At 36.4% G+C, this 17,633-nt stretch overlaps 5 long non-coding RNA genes across 5 annotated transcripts; 2 read left to right on the forward strand and 3 right to left on the reverse strand.

The window, feature by feature from the left end:
* Nucleotides 1–1,516: 1,516 nt before the first annotated feature.
* LOC122144438 lies at nt 1,517–3,037 on the forward strand. Its single transcript, XR_006159702.1, has 2 exons — nt 1,517–2,366; nt 2,481–3,037. It is a non-coding gene; the product is annotated as an uncharacterized LOC122144438 (long non-coding RNA).
* A 3,304-nt stretch (nt 3,038–6,341) lies between these two features.
* Nucleotides 6,342–7,062, reverse strand: LOC122144449. Its single transcript, XR_006159715.1, has 3 exons — nt 7,036–7,062; nt 6,691–6,812; nt 6,342–6,484 (listed from the first exon to the last, which is right to left on the reverse strand). It is a non-coding gene; the product is annotated as an uncharacterized LOC122144449 (long non-coding RNA).
* A 6,762-nt stretch (nt 7,063–13,824) lies between these two features.
* Nucleotides 13,825–14,540, forward strand: LOC122144443. The gene is made up of 3 exons (XR_006159709.1): nt 13,825–13,940; nt 14,006–14,117; nt 14,195–14,540. It is a non-coding gene; the product is annotated as an uncharacterized LOC122144443 (long non-coding RNA).
* A 519-nt stretch (nt 14,541–15,059) lies between these two features.
* On the reverse strand, nt 15,060–15,447 carry LOC122144447. Its single transcript, XR_006159713.1, has 3 exons — nt 15,322–15,447; nt 15,166–15,240; nt 15,060–15,092 (listed from the first exon to the last, which is right to left on the reverse strand). It is a non-coding gene; the product is annotated as an uncharacterized LOC122144447 (long non-coding RNA).
* A 204-nt stretch (nt 15,448–15,651) lies between these two features.
* Nucleotides 15,652–16,198, reverse strand: LOC122144446. The gene is made up of 3 exons (XR_006159712.1): nt 16,053–16,198; nt 15,808–15,878; nt 15,652–15,737 (listed from the first exon to the last, which is right to left on the reverse strand). It is a non-coding gene; the product is annotated as an uncharacterized LOC122144446 (long non-coding RNA).
* Nucleotides 16,199–17,633: the final 1,435 nt, after the last annotated feature.

The following is a 17,633-nucleotide window of genomic DNA, read 5'->3' on the forward strand; positions in this document are numbered from 1 at the left end:
TATAACACGTTAGTGCGTAAAATGTTTCAACATTCAACATAAGAGAAATAACACATTAGTAGGTAACACAAAATATGTAAACTTTATAATCACTGAGATGTTTTAAGAAATGACACAGGTTGTGTGTTAAATTTGGAATTTAAATTTAAATTTAAAACGTGTTGCCCGTGAGCACACGCACTACATGTGTTAATTTCCTTTTTAACACATCTCTTTTTTTAAAGTGTCTATATATATATATATACACACACACATATATACATATACACATATACACACCACACACACACACACACACACACATTTGAATACAGCACAGGCCAAAAGTTTGGAAACATTACTATTTTTAATGTTTTTGAAAGAAGTTTCTTCTGCTCATCAAGCCTGCATTTATTTGATCAAAAATACAGAAAAAAATGTAATATTGTGAAATATTATTACAAATTAAAATATTTTTTTTTACATTTATTATACTTTAAATTATCATTTATTTCTGTGATGCAAAGCTGAATTTTTAGGATCATTATCACATGATCCTTTAGAAATCATTCTAATATGATGATTCATTATCAAAGTTGGAAACAGTTCTGCTGCTTAATATTTTTTCAGAACATGTGATACTTTTTTAGGATACTTTGATGAATAAAAAGTAAAAAAAAAAATAAAAAAAAAGAAGCTATGTTTTTAAAATAGAAATATTTTGTAATTACAATATACACTACTGGTCAGTAATTTGGGGTCAGTAAATTTTTTTCTTTCTTTTTTTTAAAATAAAATCAATACTTTTATTCAGCAAGGATGTGTTAAATTGATAAAAAGTGATAGTAAAGAAAATATATTATTAGAATATATATTATTAGAATTTTTTTTTTTTATTTTGAATAAATGCAGTTCTTTTTAACCTTTTATTCATCAAATATATTAGACAGCAGAACTGTTTCCAACACTCATAATAAATCAGAATATTAGAATGATTTCTAAATGATCATGTGATAGACTGGATGTTACATGTGACACTGAAGGCTGGAGTAATGATGCTGGAAATTCAGCTTTGCATCACAGGAATAAATTATTTTTTTTAAGTATATTCAAATAGAAAACTATTATTTTAAGTTGTAATAATATTTCACAATATTACTGTTTTTTCTGTATTTTTGATCAAATAAATGCAGGCTTGATGAGGAGAAGAAACTTCTTTCAAAAACATTAAAAATAGTAATGTTTCCAAACTTTTGGTCTGTACTGTATATATATATGTATATATGTGTATATAATATATATACATATATGTATGTATGTGTGTGTGTGTGTGTGTGTATATATATATATATATATATATATATATATATATATATATATATATATATATATATATATATATATATATATATGTGTGTGTATATACACTCACGTTAAGGATTATTAGGAACACCTGTTCACCTCAATTTCTCATTAAAGGAGAAGTTCACTTTTTAAAAAAACTTTTGCTGATAATTTACTCACCCCCATGTCATCCAAGATGTCCATGTCTTTCTTTCTTCAGTCGAAAAGAAATTAAGGTTTTTGATGAAAACATTCCAGGATTTTCCCCCATGTAATGGACTCTAATGGGACCCAAATGGTTCAAGGTCCAAATGACAGTTTCAGTGCAGCTTCAAAGGGCTTTAAACGATATCTGACGATGAATAAGGGTCTTATCTAGCGAAACGATCGGTCATTTCCAAAATAAATAAAAAAGTTTAAGTTTTATAAGCACAAACGCTCGCCTTGCTCTGTACTGTGATGCGCTTTGAAGACGTCACGTAATACGCAATTACGTTGAAAAGGTCAAGCTTGACGTAGGCGGAAGTACCGTGTCAGTGTTTACAAGTTGAACGTGCAAAGAAAGTTAAACGCCGTTTACAAAAAAAAGGAAGTTAAAAGGTAAAACAACGATGTCGGACGATTTTGAACTTAGAGGAGAAGATGAGATGGAGTTTTTCGCCCTGCCCTACCTTTTTGAACCGGAATACACAGAGGAAGAAATTAGGCAGATGGACGAGAACGCTGCGGCGACACACACCTCTCAAGCATCGGGCAGACGAAGATCTAACGAGACGTGTTGGTGCACATGTGGCAAATGCCAACCATTGCCAACAGAGGAAGAATCTCAATGCTGCCACGACTGGACCATTTCAATCCCGCCATTAGAATCAATCATTGAGTCAGCTGGTGAGACCCTGTTTACATCTCGCTGCATTACCCAACAAAATGGATTTCCACCGTTACTGAGCAACAGCGTGTTAGAGGTGTTTTTTTAGTTTGCCCAAAATTAACTGGAGACGCCATCCGAGGCCCCAAGGACCTGGTGGCACCCTAACAGTTGAGTAAGTATCGCGTGTAGTATGATTATTACATATACATATATGTTATCATTTTTCATATTTTAACGTTAAATATTTAAAAGGGATTGTACTGCACACATTTCTTTTATTTTACAGTCAATATAGGCTGGTGGCATACCGGATAGTTCTGGAATGGATGCTGAAAGGGGAGAGATTGGGAAGACGCAACAGGAGGGTTCTTCCATCCTGTGTTGTCAGTGCCATCAGACTGTCATACCCTTCTCCATCAGGACGGTATGTAGGCTTCAGAGAAGCAGAAGAGGCTTTTGGTCTTTTGTAGGAATAATAATTTGAAATACAATTTGAATTACAATGTTACATTTTTTTATATACATTATAATTTGTTGTGGCTTGGTTAGTGTTTTTGTTACTGTAATTGCTGTATTTTTTTTTTTTTTTTTTTTTTGCATAGTCAATGTTATTTGTTGTTGTATATACATCAACACTACATACTTATTGATGTCTCACACAAATGTTTATTTTGGAAGAATAAAACTAATTTGAGAAATACATTCGTTGATGTTTAATTCCAACTGATGTGGGGTACCATCAGTAAGGACCATATATTTCACACTAACACCATAAATATTTTGTTTGTTTCACCAACAGTGTTTTCTGTTTTTACCTCAATAAGAAAAAAATCAGAAAAACTATATAAAAAAAAAAAAAAAACCTATAAAACCACTTCAACATTTTTTTAAAGCAAATTAGTGTCCAAATCGTGATAAACACTTTGCAATTACTTCTTGCTTGTCAGGCCTTGGTGTTAGGGCTATGTTCTGTGGCAATGGGTGATGATGAGTCAAATGACAAGAACTTTCCTTGTAAACAACGTTGGTGTCCAGCCGCCGCTGTACAACTTTCTCAACCAGAGACTCTCTGAATTTTTGAGTGGTTTGTGTAAAAATCGTTTTGGCTACCCATTCTTTGGTATGTTTGGGGAAAACCACTTTGTACCGAGATGCACCTATAATAAAAGAAAATTGATGAAACATAACAATAAATTACACGATTTGTATTGATTACATTACTACGGAGCCCCTTAAGGTTCATTGTGGTGGAAAAAAAAAATCAGAGTGAGTGAAAAAATTTGGGGTGGAGGGAAAAAATATATTTTTAATTTTTTTGCGTTCTCTCGCAAAACTTTTGCGTTCCCTCGAGAAACTTTGCGTTCCCTCGCAAAACTTTTGCGTTCCTCTCGCAAAACTTTTGCGTTCTCTCGCAAAGATATTTGCGTTCCCTCGCAAAAACTTTTGCGTTTCTCTCGCAAAATTTTTTGCGTTCTCTCGCAAAACTTTTGCATTCCCTCGAGAAACTTTGCGTTCCCTCGCAAAACTTTTGTGTCTCTCGCAAAACCAGCTGAGTTCGGACAAACACTTCCTGTTTACTTTACAGCTTGTAGTGGTTTATACAGCTCCATACAATGGAGCGGTTCATAGAGTTTTGTTTTGAACTTGGAGAAATAGTCAGTGCATGCTTATTACGGCACGGTTTTGGGACATAATAAAACGCTTAATGTAAAACACTGTGTGAGAGTCGTGGGAACGGAGCGAGGCCGGTGGAGCACCTGCGCCATTCACCGGTAACGAGTCCCGCGAAGGAGAACTGAAGGAGGGACTGATGACAGTGTTGGACGATAGAGGACCAGGCTCGGACTTTATTTTGTGTTTTGGTTCTGTTTGTGTGCGACAGTCGTCCGCGAGTAGGGGCTGTCGCGGTCTTTTAGGTATATTTTATTATTAAAGTTTTGTTTGAATGTTCGCCGGTTCCCGCCTCATTCTTCCCGTGACGTTTGTTACACACTGGATGACTAAATTCAGTACACGGATTACACACCATATTATTAAAGTAGACAGACAAGCAGAATAGCCCAGAATATGAACGTAACATGGTAAACTGCACTTTAAGCGAAGGCTATCCCTCATAGAAAGAAAGAGTTTTATTTTAAACTTGGACTAAAGTTCAAATAGGCTACAGTCAGCTTTGCCTATAGTTTAAGACATGGCTTTGGGACATTCTAAAACACTTAATGTGGATGTAGCTACTATAACAGTGGCATTGGAGGCCCAATTCGGTAAGGCCTAATAAATACAATTAATGCTAATAAAAATTGTAATATTAATAACCTTATTAATAGCTATCAGTAAAGCAAATAGCCATAATACAACGTTTCCTCCCCCATTTAAAACCGTCAGGATATAGAAAGGATCCTTAAGGGAAGCTGGACAAAGACAGTAGGCTATATAGGCTAAAACCAAAATATGGTAAACAGTTTATTAATAAAATATAGCTTATTATGCACAGGAAAGCAGACAAGCCCAGAATAGCTAGAAACAAGCCAAAACCTAATGTAGAGCGAAACTGGGCTCACGTACAGCTCTCTTTCATCACAAATCCAAATGTTTCCATATTCGCAATGTATCTGAAGAAAAAATCATAATGAACAAAAATATGCCGCACTGGAGTGGGCCGGGGCTCACGATACGGCACAGACATAATACAGATTATTTAAATTGATTGTGTAACGTTATATCTGTATTGGTGATTCTTTATTTTAATAATGAACAGGCCGCACTTGCAATGAATATATGCGCATGAGGCGCTAGCGCGATCAAATCGCTGAAACACAATACTCCGTCACTTAGGCTACAGTAGGGCATAATGCGATTTTGAATTCACTTTGAAGATTCAATAATATAAAAGATTATTAGAAATGTTATAAAGCGAACACTGTTACGTTCTCATTTCGCTCTGGAACCTATACGAGAATGCAATTTTCCCTGAATATCCAGAATATTGCATATGTGAAATTGATTTTATATAGGCCTAACATTTCAACAAAAAAGGCAATATTAAGTGTACATTTTAAATTTTAAAAGAAGCCTACATTTTAAACACAATATTGTCTATATTGTATTTTACAACAAAATAATAGTTCCAAATGAGCCCCGGCCCACTGCAGTGCGGCACATTTTTGTTCATTATGATTTTTTCTTCAAATACATTGCGAATATGGAAACATTTGGATTTGTGATGAAAGAGAGCTGGAAGAATGAGTCACGGGAAGAATGAGGCGGGAACCGGCGAACATTCAAACAAAACTTTATTAATAAAATATACCTAAAAGACCGCGACAGCCCCTACTCGTGGACGACTGTCGCACACAAACAGAACCACAACACAAAATAAAGTCCGAGCCTGGTCCTCTATCGTCCAACACTGTCATCAGTCCCTCCTTCAGTTCTCCTTCGCGGGACTCGTTACCGGTGAATGGCGCAGGTGCTCCACCGGCCTCGCTCGGTTCCCACGGCTCTCAACACAGTGTTTTACATTAAGCGTTTTAGTATGTCCCAAAACCGTGCCGTAATAAGCATGCACTGACTATTTCTCCAAGTTCAAAAACAAAACTCTATGAACCGCTCCATTGTATGGAGCTGTATAAACCACTACAAGCTGTAAAGTAAACAGGAATGTGTTTGTCCGAACTCAGCTGGTTTTGCGAGAGAACGCAAAAGTTTTGCGAGGGAACGCAAAAGTTTTGCGAGAGAACGCAAATGTTTTGCGAGGGAACGCAAATAATTTTGCGAGAGAACGCAAAAGTTTTGCGAGGGAACGCAAATATCTTTGCGAGAGAACGCAAAAGTTTTGCGAGGGAACGCAAAAGTTTTGCGAGGGAACGCAAAGTTTCTCGAGGGAACGCAAAAGTTTTGCGAGAGAACGTAAAAAAAATTAAAAATATATTTTTTCCCTCCCACCCCAAATTTTTTCACCTCACTCTGATTTTTTTCCAACACAATGAACCTTAAGGGGCTCCGTATTTTTTTCCTCCCACCCCAAATTTTTTCACTCACTCTGATTTTTTTCCACCACAATGAACCTTAAGGGGCTCATTGAAAAATCTTTAGTAGTTACACACAATATGTTGTTTTCAACTTACCAGTAGTGGTTGTTGCTTGTGAGTCTTTTCCAAGCCATTTTTTTCTACGTTGCTGTTCTGGACTGAGATCATTGTGTACACATTTTTTCTGCTTTCCTTCTTTAAACCAACTGTGCACACCTGTAATGTGATAAAGTATGGACTTCCAATTCTCGATCAGTTCCTGTATAAATACATGAATACTCAAAGCAATTATTATACAAATGTATAAATTATAAACATAGAAAAATAGATGTTTATGGTCCAGCAACCCCAATACTTAAAAACTTACAAAAACAAAAAAAATTAGCTTTCTCTAAAGAACAAAGTAAAATTTGTGTGTGTGTATAAAGAAATTAAATGTAATATTAAAAACATTACAGAACTTACGTCAGGGTCACCTCCACAAGTTGCAGAGCAATACCATAAATGGTTGCAAATACTTCATGTCCATGGCTGCAGCTCTCGATTGTCCTTGTATCTTGACATGGAGCACAACTTTTTGGAAAGTCCTTAAAAAATATAATTTTAATTACAAAATAATTAAAAAGGATTGACAATATAGTGCATACCAAGGTAAATCTAGTACTTCACGGTTTATTGTAGCATTTTTTTAAATGCATGTAAACAACACATTGTATATTCCTACATAGGAATAAATAAGCTTTAGACTATTTTGCCTTTTGGATAATTCATAATTAATATCTCTTTCTCAGTCTCTTGTGAGACAGTTACCTTTGACTACATGCCAAATATCAAATTTGTGGTGAATGTTGGGATATTCTACACGCATAATCTTTCTAATAGATGGCGATCTGTCTGTGGTCAGCACGTCGATTTTGATTCCTTGTTCTTGTATTGTGTTCACAGCCCTCTTGAATCCTACTGGCTCCATGGCCACAGAACTGGATGCTTCTGTAACCTGAAATGCAATATCATGATAGATAAACAAGGAGTGTGTGTATTTTCATTGATGTTCAAAACAAACAAAATATATTATTTTTTTTACTTTTAAAACCATTTTATATTGATCATAACATTGTAAAAGCTGCCAGTAATGTTACTGTACTTGACTTTAAAATACTGAACACCCACTAAAGTTACTTAAAATTAATAACATACGGGATGTAGAATTATGTCATGTAAACTGACCTGCACCAATTCAAAGTGAACAATCTTGTCTGTTGTGTCATCCATGAAACTGTACGTGTTGTATTTGGCCGAAAATCCAGGGCTAAAAGAACCACAAGTACAAAACTTGTTAAATTTTTTTTTAAATTGTCAAAAAAATAAAATTACTACATTTACTTGCCTGTCTGACCTCCCATCTCCGGACAAATGAACTGGATTACAGAGTTCAGTTTGTAAGTGTAAGTCATTCATTGCTGCTTTCTGTTGTTCTTTATATTCTTCATTGATGACTGGAATAAGGTAGGAAGACTGAATGTCAAAGTAAGTGAATTTATGGGGTATTTGAAGGTTGAGCAAAGTGGCCCAATCAGCGATGTCTGTATATGTTGCTCCAGTGAATAGTGTGCAAGCAGAAACAAGAAGATTATTAGCTGGCATTCCCCTAACATCACTGCATGAACTCCACTTTCCTTTGTGTTTTTTTTCACATTCCCAGTGAACACGGAGAACACTTCCCACTGTTGCTTTTGCGGTCTTTGTTATTACTGATCCACATTCTTGACATCTTTTGAACAGCTCCATGACATTGGGCTCGTTGACAATCCATTTTTTCTTGTTTCCAATGCATTTCACATTCCTCTTCTTCTGAGTTTGTGGTAGACGTTGATGTTGAAATCAGTGGCTGAAAACTAATATCTTTTTGTCCGATGGAGGATCTATGGACAGCATGCTAACATCAAGCTCCAAACTTTCTTCTAATTGCTCTTCCATCTGTTCTGGTTGATTATACACAGGGGGCTGTGAAATTAAATGGATTAAATTTGGTTTATAATAAAACTGAATATAAATTTGTAATGTAAATAGTATGTTTAATACATTTATTACAGTATATCTGTGCATTTTTTTAATGATACAACATCATCAAAATATTAAAATACTACATTTTATGTAATATATACTAAATTATATTTTTCCCAATGACTAACACAAAAGCATAATTTACCATAATTTCAATTTGTAAACTGGTAACAAATTATGGTATTTACAGTCTGGTTGGAGTGTATTGCAGGTTGGAAAAATATATTCCAGATGATGAGGGTGTTTTCCTGTTTCTAACACTTTCAGGACTTGTGAGCAGTAAACGAAGTTTAGACGGAGCATCTGCAAACTGTCTCATGGTAGTTCCTGGATCAGAGTCCTGTTGCTTTACTGGTGTTGACTGTGGAACATTAGCCAAAAACTCTACTGCTTTATGGACCTCCAGCTCAGCGCTACTGTCTGTTGCTGGAGACTCTAAATTTCCACGAGACGGATATAGGAGTAAAAAAAAAAATTATTAGCAAGTCTACAGTAATAGGAAGATATTAGTGATAAACTTTCACACGTTATGAAACACATTGACGAGAAAAAAAACGTCAGTGCATCTAATATAGTAAAAAAAAAACATACATACCTCCGTTTGCTGTAAAAACGTACTGGGCACCGCCGACGCTTTCAGATAACGGCGATGTCCTTGCTGGGAGGGTTTGAAATCATCCTCGAAAAAATGATCACTGCACACTCTCTTACATATTAGAGCATGTTCGGGTGTGTTGATATCCAAGTGCAGCGCGAGCAACCACAGTTTCAATCGCTCAGGATTGTGTGTAGGAAATCTATGAAAAGTCAAAAATGTCTGTCCTGTCGAAAATGTTCTTTTAGGCCTTTTAATATTAAAACACCCAGGATACGCACATGAAACGGGCATTTTAAACGATAAACTGACACAAAGACATATGAATAGGTGTATATGGTACTCCTTTCGGCACATTTGTAAACACTGACACGGTACTTCCGCCTACGTCAAGCTTGACCTTTTCAACGTAATTGCGTATTACGTGACGTCTTCAACGCGCATCACAGTACAGAGCAAGGCGAGCGTTTGTGCTTATAAAACTTAAACTTTTTTATTTATTTTGGAAATGACCGATCGTTTCACTCGATAAGACCTTTATTCATCGTCTGATATCGTTTAAAGCCCTTTGAAGCTGCACTGAAACTGTCATTTGGTCCTTGAACCGTTTGGGTCCCATTACAGTCCATTACATGGGGGAAAATCCTGGAATGTTTTCATCAAAAACCTTAATTTCTTTTCGACTGAAGAAAGAAAGACATGGACATCTTGGATGACATGGGGGTGAGTAAATTATCAGCAAAAGTTTTTTTAAAAGTGAACTTCTCCTTTAATTGGGGGTGAGTAAATTATCAGCAAAAGTTTTTTTAAATGTGTGCTTTTAGGGGTGTGGTCCTGGTCAAGACAATCTCCTGAACTCCAAACTGAATGTCAGAATGGGAAAGAAAGGTGATTTAAGCAATTTTGAGCGTGGCATGGTTGTTGGTGCCAGACGGGCCGGTCTGAGTATTTCACAGTCTGCTCAGTTACTGGGATTTTCAAGCACAACCATTTCTAGGGTTTACAAAGAATGGTGTGAAAAGGGAAAAAACATCCAGTATGCGGCAGTCCTGTGGACGAAAATGCCTTGTTGATGCTAGAGGTCAGAGGAGAATGGGGCGACGGATTCAAGCTGATAGAAGAGCAACTTTGGCTGAAATAACCACTCGTTACAACCGAGGTATGCAGCAAAGCATTTGTGAAGCCGCAACACGTACAACCTTGAGGCGGATGGGCTACAACAGGAGAACGACCCCACCGGGTACCACTCATCTCCACTACAAATAGGAAAAAGAGGCTACAATTTGCACGAGCTCACCAAAATTGGACAGTTGAAGACTGGAAAAATGTTGCCTGGTCTGATGAGTCTGGATTTCTGTTGAGACATTCAGATGGTAGTCAGAATTTGGCGTAAACAGAATGAGAAAATGGATCCATCATGCCTTGTTACCACTGTGCAGGCTGGTGTAATGGTGTGGGGGATGTTTTATTGGCACACTTTAGCCCCCTTAGTGCCAATTGGGCATCGTTTAAATGCCACGGCCTACCTGGGCATTGTTTCTGACCATGTCCATCCCTTTATGACCACCATGTACCCATCCTCTGATGGCTACTTCCATATCATTTCAAATTGGTTTCTTGAACATGATAATGAGTTCACTGTACTAAAATGGCCCCCACAGTCACCAGATCTCAACCCAATAGAGCATCTTTGGGATGTGGTGGAACGGGAGCTTCGTGCCCTGGATGTGCATCCCACAAATCTCCATCAACTGCAAGATGCTATCCTATCAATATGGGCCAACATTTCTAAAGAATGCTTTCAGCACCTTGTTGAATCAATGCTACGTAGAATTAAGGCAGTTCTGAAGGCGAAAGGGGGTCAAACACAGTATTAGTATGGTGTTCCTAATAATCCTTAAGGTGAGTGTATATGTATATGTGTATATATATATGTGTATGTATATGTATATATATATATATATATATATATATATATATATATATATATATATAGATGTATGTGTGTGTGTGTGTGTGTGTGTGTGTGTGTATTAACTGAAAGTGAAAAGTGAAAGTGACGTGATGTGTAGCCAAGGGTGACCCATACCTGAAAGCTCTTGATGAGCTCTTTCTAATGCCAAAAGGACACAAGTGAATTCATAATAATTTTGGAGTTATTCAAAACCAAAAGACTTAAAAAACACTGAAAATGCTAAGTCAGTTGGTGCCAAAAGTACATAACTGCACCTACACCACTTTGGCATGGAGCAATGTATTGTGGGTAAAGCCTGTGGATAACATATGAGTCAAAATGACTGACACAACAAGTAAACCTGGTATTGTCAACCATGAGAAAACAGCCGTTTTTTAACTACTGAAGATTTATTATCAAGCTTATTTATGACAAAGAACTGGATTATGATGATGGAGAAAATTAAAATATCCACCATTCAATGTCAGTGAGGTGTAGCTTGCTAGCAACCAATAACTTACATTCTAATGGTATATTATACAGGCACTCAGTTACTGCTTAGCCACGAGAAAGAATCCAGAGAAGGGATTATTATTATTATTGTTAATGATAATTAGTTGTGCAATTCATTACTTCGGAATCATTCAGTTAATGGTATTTGCTATCATATTTTTATGTAGCGTATGAGGCCTGAACCAGACAAATTAAAGATTCGATCATGAGCATGGTTGAAACAAGAGAAGCCAAATTCCTCGGAAAGGCAACAGGATGCTGTAAATCAACTCCTAGCACCAGTCTGATAACCAACCAACTCTTTCACAGAACAGTTTTCAACATTAACACCATTAGAACAATTATTGACAATTTCAATTCGAAGAAGAGATTGTCTAATTTGGGGCAAGTAATCGAAGAGATGGACACATCCTTCCTCTGACCCTCACATGTAAAGCCGTGAGAGTAAACAAGATCTTTGGATTGACTTCCCCCCACCTAGCAGAACCAGACTGAAATTCCTAAGGAGACCTGTTAACCCCTCTGGTCTTCACAGGACATATCCTTACTCCCCAGAATGGCACAGATAATGCCTTCCAATGCATATATGCACCAAAATGAACTCAAAAAAGACTTCTAAATGGATATCAGTCCATTGCTTAACTCCATATTATTTATGTAACCCACACATTTGATTATAATATTTCTAATCACTTATTGTGTATGTCTTTTTACATAACTCTTGAATAGTTTAAGGGATCATATTCATGTTTAGTATGTGTGTGTTCGAATCTTCTGGCTTGAAATGTTTCTGACTATCAGTTATTTGTCAAATGTATCATATTCTTGTTATAGGAATCATGTCCAAATTATACCCTGCAAGAGCGGTAAAATTCAGACCACGTGCTTGATAAGATAACATATGATTTATGAATGGGTGGGACAAACAATGCATCTCCCCGAGAAAAGACAATATCTAATTGGTCAAGACAACATTTGAGGTGTGGCCAAAATGCCAGTTTAAATACTCAGCACACCATCAAATTTTGCTTTTAGCCTCTGCTTTTGATTTCGCTTTTAGCTTTTAGATTTCGTTTAGCTTTTGCTATCAGTCATGCCGGCTTTTAGCCTGCTTTTTAGCCTGCTTTTTAGCTGCTGCTTTTAGTCATGCTTTGTCATCACTTTTAGCGTTCTTCGAGCGCCGTTCCAGCGTGCTTCGGCCTGCACGCCTGCTACTTAGCCACGATGAGAAGAAACACCACCTAGTCTCGTCAAACTTTACTTCTATTCTTTTACTTTAGTTTCTTTTCTTTTCCGTTTGAGAGTTTTGTGTTCTGAGTTAAGTTTTGTAACGCCGTGTCTCCGAGTCTGACCTCAAGTGCCCGTCTGAAACTTCAACCAGCCCACAACTCTGCATCGTCAGCCAACGCCCAACCACGGGCTTCCCAAGACGTCACTTCAAACGACTACTGAACTTCCAGCCAATCAGCAACCTCGGGAAACCCCCTTTTCAGCGACAACAAAGGGAACCCTGTTAAACAGGCAACGCAAGTAACCTCCAGGCTCTGATCTGTACTGGTGTATCTAATATAATTTTAACCTAATTGATGAACTCAATGCGAGGGTTAATTAAGTGATTAATGGTTGTTCATGTCTATGCAATTTCACGTATTGCTGTAAACTTGGGATTTCACATTTTCATCCTCTTAAACTCATTCTTTCCTAACTTTCTATCTTCCTGCAACTTGTGTGAATGTGTGAGTGCGTGTGCTTATGTGTTAGATTAGTTTATATGTCTTAGATTTATCTAATAAAGCCTTATTCATATTGAAAAGAGAAGTATCTTGTTTTGTGCTTACAAGTTAATGTCTTAAACTGCCGATCTTGTTACTGTGCTAATTAATAGTGTTTTCACTATACTTTGGATATTAATATCCAGCGCAGATTTGATGTTAAATGGCTCGTTCAGTGAATCGCTGGCCGTTTCAGTGATCAGCCGTGAAACAGTGATTCTGTTCAAATTCCCTTTAAAATCTTAGATGATTCCCTTTGAGCTAAATTGACCTGTTTCGCTTACATCTATTACAAACCTTAGTAAAATAGTAATATACTATAATGAATATTTACACGATGTTCATATAATTAGAATATCATCAAAAAGTTGATTTATTTCACTAATTCCATTCAAAAAGTGAAACTTTTATAATATATTCATTCATTACACAGACTGATATATTTCAAATGTTTATTTCTTTGAATTTTGATGATTATAACTGACAACTAAGGAAAATCCCAAATTCAGTATCACAGAAAATTAGAATATTACTTAAGACCAATACAAAGAAAGGATTTTTAGAAATCTTGACTTGACTTGAACAGACTTGCACTATTTTTGCACGAAATATATGACGCATATTTAATTTTTAGTCATATTATTAATATCTATGCATGTATTCATTATGCACACACTTCATACTTCCATAACTTTCTGTTTCAGGGTTTCCAGATGTAATTGGGTGCATTGATGGCACTCACATTCCTATTAAAGCTCCATCAATAAATGAGGGAGACTATGTTAATAGGAAATCTATTCATAGTATCAATGTGCAGGTAACAACTTAATTTTTTCCCCTTCTTAAAATCATCAAAGTCATTACTTTTTCCACTAACTATAGGTAATATGTGAGGCAACCCAAATCATCACCAATGTCGAGGCAAAATGGCCAGGATCTGTGCATGATGCCAGAATTTTCCGCGAGTCATCATTATGCCAGACATTTCAGCAGGGTATGATTTGCTTTATACAATTTTTGTTTTTTCTTTTCGTTTTTACTATATTTGTGTTGTACACTTCAATCATACAGGACAGTACAATGGTTACTTGCTGGGGGACAGAGGATACCCTTGTCTGCCCTATTTAATGACACCCTACCCTGAACCTGAGCCTGGACCACAGACACGGTTTAACCTGGCTCACAGCCGAACACGGGCCAAGGTGGAGATTACTATAGGAATCCTCAAATCTCGGTTTCAGTGTCTGCGTGGGCTCCGGGTTAGTCCAGAGAGGGCATGCGACATTATTGTGGCTTGTGTTGTGCTTCACAATATTGCCACTATAAGAGGAGAGAGCCACCCTCCTTGTATTGAAGAAGATGGCCCAGAGGAACACCGACAGATTTTAGAGGCCAACAGAGACGGAAGACTTTTGAGAGACAGGATTTGTCAAAATTACTTTTATTAGCTTTTTTTGCACTGGTCTGCCAGGCAGTTTATTTCTTCATTTCCTGAAAAACAATAAAAGTAAACTTCATTAAAATGTTTTTTTTTTATATATTGCTTTACACATACATACATACATACAGATAGATAGATAGATAGATAGATAGATAGAGACAGACACAGACAGACAGACAGACAGACCACTTTTAACATGCAACAGATTAATATTCAGACAAGTTCTCACCTTAAGGCGATTCTCAGGTAATTCTATTTCAAGTGCTGCTTTTTTAATGAGGAGCCTTTTCTCTTCCATTTGAAGCTGTATAAGGTCCATCTCCATGTCACTTTTTCTTATTTGTTTTTGAAGATGGACCTTATACAGCTCCTTTGCTGGCAACTAAGGTGGAAAAATGTAATAAATGAGATTGTTTGTTCAGACAATAAAATTCAAATATGGACACATGGACACAAATTCTTACCCTGATTAGATTGTGTGCTGAGGCTGAAGGGACCCTCATCTGTGGGCAAATCCCTAGGTATGTACTATGAAAGGACAATGACAGTTTGTTACTCTAATGCAAAAAGGGGCCATACATCATAATGGTATGCATCATACCTCAGTGGATCTACCAGCATTGTCCACTTCTGTCACAGCAGATGTGGTCTCTTCATCGTCATCATCATCTTCATCCTACAAGACAAATATTCAAGTATACATTATTTGGCAAAAAAAAAAAAAAAACCTAAAAGTACCTGACAACAAATCACTTACAACTGTGACAGACTGTGTTCTTTCTGGAGAGTCCAATAATACAATCCGTCCATCAGTATCTATAAGAACACACAACCCGTTAAATTCTCAATATTATCAAAGAAAATAATACATCATATGCAGTTAAATAAAATAAGCATACATAAAAAATTAATCTTGTTCAAAAAGTCTTTAAGTGACAGAGATAGTAATTTATCAGGACAAAAAATGAAAACAAATCATAGAGGTAAACTTACATGTCACCCTTTTTTCACCATCACTTGTGGTGCATAGTATGTGTGATGAACTGCCCCCTGGAATGCCAGCAACCACTGGTCGCCCTTTATTAACGGACAGAGCCAGCTCCTCAGATGGGGTGAGGGGAGGTGGTGGTGGCCCCCCGCCAGTTAGACGGGCTTCAGTCTTCTTTCTGTTAGCTGCATGACAGAATGAATATACTAAATCCTGTTATAATAATAGTTCAGTAATTGTGTAATCAAATATTACCTTTTTGCAGAATGTTTTTGTGTTTCATTTTGACTTGGCTTAAAGTTCTTGTGGCTCCAGAAGGATTACACCTTATTAAATAAGAAATATACATTATTATTTCAAGCTAAAGAAATAAATGGCAGGAAAAGTAAATGCTTTCATAGTGATTTAAAATTTTGTAAAAGTTTGTGTTTTCATACTTCATTATTTTGCAGTTCAATAAAACGGGAGGCAATACCAAATTTGTAATTTAATACACTCACGCATTTACTCTGTCCGTTATTTTTTGCCAAGCCAACTCTCTTGCTTTAGCCGATGCAGCTGTATTGCTTCTTTTTAATATTATTGGCTTAAACTCCTCATAAGCATGCATTAAAACTTTCAACTCCGCCTCTGTGAAATACGCCGCTCTCTTTTTTTTTTCGCTTTGAGTTTCCATGGTGACTCGTGAAATCGGCGATCCATTGAAAATGTCTTTATACATGCACCGTGCACGCGCATTAACTCTGGGTAACCAGTCAGAGGTTGATTAAACAAACTCTTCTCAGGTGTTTTGGAACCGACATACTCATGGTATGCCTGTTTGGGGTAAATCAACCCAAAGGTTATAGTTTATCAAATGGTAAGTTAACCAAGCTTTCTGGAATACCCCCGGGTAAATCAACCCAAAGGTTATAACGCTGATGCACGTTTTGACACAGACATCCCTTTACCAAAGCAGTAAAATGCAGAGATCAGTTGGGTCGGGTTGTGTTGCATCTTTTCAAGCTGCTTGGCCATTGTAGACATGGCATTACTGTAGTCTGAGTACCATGAAACCAAACCATGACAGAAATGTCTATCCGCATAAACAACTGAATACAGCTTCAATCAGTGATGATCGGACCAAACACAGCATTGCATGCAGTTAACTGTCTGTTAGTCTTTGGTTGTTAGTTGTATGGTTGTTGTTTTTTTTTTTTTGTTTTTGTTTTTTTGACATCTGTTTGCTTTGAATAAGTACTAGGTGACTTTGGTAGCACTTAGCTAAAGGCTAAATGATCATAAAATATAGACATACTTTGGTCTAAAATGAAGTCCACGGGAAAAACTAATAGAAAATGGAAAAATACAGAACATTTTCTGAGGGGATTAATCTACAAATCAGTCACAGTAAAATAAAAAAGGTAGTATGAAAAAAAGGTAGTATGATTTGAAGGTTTGATATTATCTAAATATATACTCAAATGAAATGCCTAATAAAAGTAATTCTGTTTGAAAACACTGTTCTCAACAACAGGGATTACACAGTCCTGTTTAAATATATGCCTATACAGTATTGCACTTGATTTCATGTATTTCTTTCTACTAATCTGCCTCCATTCATTGGATTTTAAATACCTTTGTTTTAACTTACCTATTTTTAACTTACTGGATTAAAAAAAATAAAAAAAAAAATGGTATAAACTGTTTTTTTAATAATTTTCTTTTTTTTACAAAAACTAAATGGTGTATAATTTAATACAGAATATTGTTTAGTAGAAAGAGATCCCCTCAAAATACTAAAAAGCTTGCACTAAAGACCAAAAAAACGTTAAAGCAAGAATACCAAATGGCAGACTATGCCAACGTGTGTGCAAAGTTAAAAAAAACAAACATCTGACATAATTTGCTCACCATAATGTTGTTCCAAACATACATAGCATGGAAAAAATTACTATGCAACTATACTACAGCAACTGTTCGATTACCAAACCAATAACCATTTTAAGGTGAACTATTCCTTTAACGACCCCAAAACAGTAGGGGAAAAAATCTCAGAAAAAGGTGCTTGGGCCCAAATGAACATCTATTCAGAATTTTTA

Source organism: Cyprinus carpio, unplaced genomic scaffold (assembly GCF_018340385.1).
Source record: "Cyprinus carpio isolate SPL01 unplaced genomic scaffold, ASM1834038v1 S000006675, whole genome shotgun sequence".
Taxonomy (NCBI): Eukaryota; Metazoa; Chordata; class Actinopteri; order Cypriniformes; family Cyprinidae; genus Cyprinus; species Cyprinus carpio.